The sequence below is a fragment of the Rhinopithecus bieti genome, unplaced genomic scaffold (genome assembly GCF_001698545.2).
Source record: "Rhinopithecus bieti isolate Rb0 unplaced genomic scaffold, ASM169854v2 scaffold_29928, whole genome shotgun sequence".
In the NCBI taxonomy this organism is placed as follows: domain Eukaryota; kingdom Metazoa; phylum Chordata; class Mammalia; order Primates; family Cercopithecidae; genus Rhinopithecus; species Rhinopithecus bieti.
The window spans coordinates 5,636,254-5,642,381 of NW_016814053.1; the positions used below are offsets into that span (position 1 = coordinate 5,636,254).

General features: G+C 36.3%; 1 long non-coding RNA gene across 1 annotated transcript; it reads left to right on the forward strand.

The window, feature by feature from the left end:
• The first annotated feature begins 2,680 nt into the window (after nt 1-2,680).
• LOC108513695 (uncharacterized) lies at nt 2,681-5,909 on the forward strand. The gene is made up of 4 exons (XR_001880985.1): nt 2,681-3,953; nt 4,613-4,703; nt 4,936-5,048; nt 5,746-5,909. It is a non-coding gene; the product is annotated as an uncharacterized LOC108513695 (long non-coding RNA).
• The last annotated feature ends 219 nt before the right edge of the window (nt 5,910-6,128 follow it).

The window sequence follows — 6,128 nt, forward strand, 5'->3', positions numbered from 1 at the left end:
TTACAATGAAGTGAATTAGGTGAGAAATAAGAATGCCTTTGGAACCACAGGCTCAGACTCACATTGAAAGGCTGAACAGGGCTTTGCCACCTTTATTTCAGGATATTTAAGTCTTTTCTCTGTTTCCTCAGACAAATTAAAACATGTACAGAACCAGTTTTCTCTCCTCAGTGCAAGCAAGTTCCAATCTCTTCTTTTGTCAACTTTTTGATGTTACAGATAAAATATTGCAACAAAAACATGAAATGAAATTTGTTTTATTGCAAATTAAATTTGTCTAGCTATGATTGGTGGATGTGTGCACATTTTACATGGGTGTAATTGATGAGCACCTATTTTGTGTTTTGCTCTTTTCATTTAATATGATATGATAAACACAAGTCCAGATATTGATGTAATTTACAGTATTGCCATTTTTAATAGTCTAGAATGATTGTTTCTAATCTTTTGCTATTATAACTGATGTTTATAACAATCTGTTAAAGAAAAACTACCGTTTTCCTCTTCAGATTATTTCTATGAGGTGTGTTTTCCACAATGTCAACGAGCATAAGCAATTTTATAGCACTTATTTCAGCTTACTTGTATTCTCAAAAACAAATAAATTGAATCATTTACAGAAACATCAGCAATTGATGGATGTAATTACATGGGCTGCTTAGAATAACCTTTGAGTTGTAATGTAAACTTTAAGTTGGATGAATTTCCATTGTAATTGCTAGTGACATTATGCATTTTTCAAGCAATAATTTAAAATTTGTGTTTTCTTTTGCATAACATAGTATTTCTCAAAACGTGATCTGTGTAATACTTTCTCTCCCTCCCCCTCTCCCTCACCCCTACTCCATCTCTATCCCTTTCTCTAGCTCTTAAAATCTCTCTGAATAAAATTATATTGCATTCATTTTATGTGGCAAGCACTTCATGTAGAGACAGGATGTTCTAATAAAGACAAGAGGGGTAACGTCCCATCCCTCATGGAGCTTTCATTGCAGTGAGGAGATGCTACACATTCATACACATAAATGTATCCATACACAGAGTGAAAATTTCATAGAACGTTCCATGAAGAAAACAGAACAGAGGCATGCGGGTAAGCATGCTGGATGGAGCAGTAGTTTTAGAATAGCACATCAGAGAAGGCCTCACTGGGGAGGAGACATTTGAGCTGAAAACTGAACAACAAGAAGGCCAGCCTGTGAAGATCTTGCAGAAGAACCTTGCAGGCAGAGGGGACAGCAGACAGAAGAACATCCAAGGCAAGAATGAATGAATGTACATGGTGGTTAAAGAACAGAAAGAAGGCCGGTATGGCTGGAATGTAGTTAACACGGGAAGAAGCAGCATCAAGTGCCATCGGAGAGATAGGCCAGGGCCAACTGTGCACTGGCCTTGCAGGGTTGGGAATGTGAGGAACAAAAAGGAGTACTGCGGTTAGGTAAGTTGAAGCATCACTGGGTTGGCGAAAGCTAGGCAGGTTTCTTACTATGGGATTTCTCGAAAACTTTAAAATATAACGCTCATTGTAAATTTTCAAGTCAGTAATACAGATCACAGTGTTTTCCAAATACATTTCATCATGGCATCCTTTTTTTCAGAAACGAGCTCTTGAGACTTGTTTCAAGGAAAATGAGTTGGGGTACACAGGTCAAAAACAAAAACAAGCAGGGGCTGGCAACCTGTAGCTTTCAGGCCAAATCCAGCCTACCACCTGTGTTTTACCATCTGTGAACTAAGAATAGTTTTACATTTTAAACAGTCTTTAAAATCAAAAGAATATTTCACAACAAGCAAAAATTATATGAAGTTCAAGTTTCCGTGTCCATAAAGTTTTACTGGGACACAGCCATATGCATTTGTTTACTACTCTCTACAACTGCTTTTGTTCTAGGACCGGTAGAGTTGAGTAGTTGCCACAGAGGCCTATGGTCCATAAGGCCTAAAATACGGACTATCTGGCCCCTTATAGAAAAAGTTTGCCAATATCTGGTCTACAGCATCTGTTGTTACTTTAACTGTAAATCTTCATACGACCTGGGATTATAGCCATAAGTTTATAGTAAATATTTATCAAGTACTCATCATGTTCCATACTCTGGTTTTCGCTTTCTACATTCATTTTTATTACATTTTGCTATAATTTTTTTTGAAATTCTACTTATCAAACCTAGTTTCTTTAAACTTCTGATAACGCCCTCAATTTCATAAGTAGTCTGAATGTGTGTGTTTATTTGATAGATTTGGATACTAGGCAATTCGATTTTCCCATACTTAAAAAAAGAGCTTCCTATACTTAAAAATATGATTAGCTCTTTAATATGTTTAGACATTTCTGAAGTTTAGTGTAACATACACATCTATATTAAATCACTTTTGCATGCTATTTACCAAGTAGCATTTTTAGTAATTCTTATATACCTGTCTTGCTCCCAGTGTGTCAGATGTTAAATTCTAATCGTATTTTAAATATATTTCTGAACTATCTGTTTATCCACTGATCTATTTTTTTCAATGATAACCTAATAACGAATACTTTTTAAAATTGTCATTTTGTATACATCTACCAAGACAAGGACACTATTGCTACCTTAAAATTTGGGGGCATATTCTTCCCCATTTATTGGTCCATGTGAATATCTTTCAAGTTCCATTAAATATGTTTAAAGAAATTTTAGTTAGTGTTGCATTAAATTAACCTAGGGAGCATTTTCTTTTCATTATAATATAATTTTCCCACCAATGGTCAGACTTTTGTCTATGTACATATCCATGTCTTTAAAACAAAACAAAACAAACAAACAAAAAAACTTTCCCAGCATTATAACACAGAGATAGAATGAATTCTTTTTTAAAAATTTGTGTGGGTACATAGTAGACATATATATTTATGGGGTACATGAGATATTTTGATACCGACATGCAAAGCATAATAATCACGACACAGAAAATGGGGTATCCATCCCCCCAAGCACTTATCCCCTATGTTACAAAAATCCAATTACACTCTTTTGGTTATTTTTAAATATACAATTATTATTGACTATAGTCACTCCATTGTGTTATCAAATACTAGGTCTTATTCATTCTTTCTAATTAATTTGTTTGTACCGATTAACATTTCTTATTCTCCTCCGTGGAATGAATTCTTTATAAATGCATGTGTATGTCAGTAAAAACTTTGCTATTTAAAATTCTGTTGGGGGAGATAAATTTTGTCAAAATTCTATATTCAATTATAGACATACAACCTAAATACATTTTCACTGTAAACTACTCTAGGGAAAACAGAAGACCCCTCCTGATTCTCCCTTACCCCATCACATACACAACACAGAGCCCTGCTTCTCCTAGAGAAGGCTAGAAACTCTGTCAATGGGCTGAATAACGCAGAACAGGCCACAGACCATTTTGTTTTGCTCCTTGTTCCCATCCACCAACATTTTCCTAGATTTACTTTTCTTCGGGTCACTATGACTTGTCATATAACATTAGTGATCTTAGGGAGATATAGCTAGAATTATATTCTCCCACAAATGCTCAAAATAGAAGTTTATCTTCTAGCAGCCAAACTTTTGTATTTTTACAATTGCCCCTTTTTATCGACAGGGCTTATTAAACATCCGGTTTCTTCCCTCAGATCCCTGTGACTAATCTCCCAATTTGTAAAGAATAGACACTTAAAAGAACTACCAGTAGATTTGATGCTAATTAGAACCCTGGATTGTTCAATCTTCTAGAATGCTGAAAAGTCCCCTTTATTTACAGTGTTCGGTCTGTAAGGTGGAGCACACTTGGTTACAATAAATTATGAGCTAGTTCTAGAGAATTGCTAAGTGACAAGCAAATAAACAATAACCTACATACAGTGTAGGTCCTCAGAGACTGTGATTTAGGTGCATAGATGAGTTTGGATGAAATAAGCAGGACAGCCAAGGGGGAAACATAACACCAAGGTAAATGTGTATAATTCCCAGGCAAAGTGTCACGAATCTATTAAAAATCACCTCCCTGATTCATTAAAATAAAAAGTGATGTCTGTAAAGGGGAAGAGGGATGTTGGTGGAGTCTGCTGTTTGTTTTTCTGGAGTTTTCACCTGCAAGTCTACACTAACTTGCCAAAACAAACAATGTTAGCAAAACTGCCCTCTCAGCAGCTATACACTAAATCCTACAGCTCTTCGATCCGGAAAAGCTGGTCAATTTCAAGATAGATAATGAGCAAAACAGTATGACATTTTGAGGTTTAGGGGAGGGGAAAGGTTGACCAAACCCACTTACCATGCTGCGGAGTTTTGAAAGACTGTGGGAAAAGTGACTTTGCTTGTTAACAATCCCCCACCCCCTCCTTCAAGCTAAATGGAATGCTTTGCTATGCAAATAACAAGTCTGATCTCAGAGGAAGTAAAAGACTCAGGATAGTAAAAGGAACTCACCTTTGGGAGGTGAATTAACTCTTTTAAGGTACCATTGAACAAATTACTTCTCCATGCTCTAAAAATTCTTAGTGCCCTAAAACCTCAAAATCGCCTGAGATTAATTTGCTCCTTGGAGGGTCAGGCCTCATAAAGAGTGAGTCCCACTGGAAAAACATCTTTTGTCTGCTCTTGTTAAGGTACACAAAAGAAGCATGTGGAAATCACTCAGCAACTCGACATTTGTGGCTGACCCCAACCAACTGGAATCTGAAGGTTGAAAGTGTCAAGGTCAGTCAGAACCTAGTAACCTAGCTGTTTGAACAGGTTTCAATTTGGTAATTACTGTATTTAGATAATTCTGCCTCCCTTTTCCACTACCCTTCATTACCAAGAAAACCAGTGCAAAAAATCAAAGCATGAAAATGAGAGACACACATTGAGTCCAATAGGAAATTGCTCAACTCAGTGGCTTCTGAGTGCATGAGACAGGGACCTTTTAAGCATGTCCTTCCTTCCCCAGGTTGCAACTGGCTTTCTCCAGGGAAGGAACATATTCCCAAGTTGATCAAATCATGCGGATGCAAGTCTTCCAATGCGCTCAGTCAACAAAAATGTCTGAGCCTGGGATGTCAGGTAACCCACTTTTCAGAATACTTAAATCACACAAAGGAGCATTCTGTTTAATAGTGGGACCACAATGCTTAAGCTGAGCCTTAAGAAGTCAGTAAGAATCTTAATAAGATTTGGACATGATGCCCACAGCCCTGATACTATGTCCAGGCTGCTTAAAATTGCTTGAGGTTAAACATTTAAGTTTTATGCCCAGCCAACTTTCTAACAAAGGAGTGGAGGTGATCCACAATGACATATGCATAAACCATACATTTAGGATTTAAGCTATATTAAGGTTATAATATTAATCCGAAATTAAGAAAAACAGAACACAAATGTAAACATATGAACAAAGACTAGAAGAAAACAAAAACCTAAGTAGTTGTTTTAGAAGGATGAGATTGTAAGTAAATTCGCTCTCTCAAAAAAGAATCTGAATATCATTTTACTACAGTTTAGAAACAATAGAAGGAAAAAGATAGTTGTGTATATCCGGCTGGAAGGAAACATTGCAATTGGACATTAAATGCTTGGGTCTGAGCTTTCTGGAGCTAAGTTAACACTTTGGGTTATGTAGCTCTCACTGACCAATTAAAGAAGGGGTATAAATCAGTTCTCAAAAGATATACATTTTTCTACATTTGAATTATAAATGAATTCAGGGAACATTGGGTATAATCTTAACCATACCACCCCTCATCTCTTTCTCTCTGATAAGGTACATATCTTTGGCCTCTTTACCCGGGTTCTACCTCAGAAACAAACTGCTTTGTAAACCAAATGACAAGGATTAAAAGATTAAATCAGCATGAAGCTTGAGTTGAACACAGTTGTACATTTTCTTAATTCAATCATGGACAACTATATGCAGGATGGAATCACTTGCTGGTACCTTAGGGAGAGAGAAATAATTACAGGACTAAACTATTGAGTCTAGTTGATTAAAATCTCAATCAGTGTGCTTTGGACTGTTTAGAGAATTATCTGCTGATGAGGGCTTCAGTTAATAAAACTGGAAAAAACATATTGCTAAACTACCAATAATGAAATTTTGCAAAACTAGAATCTACTTACACTTGGCTACCAGGTTCCAGGATTTGG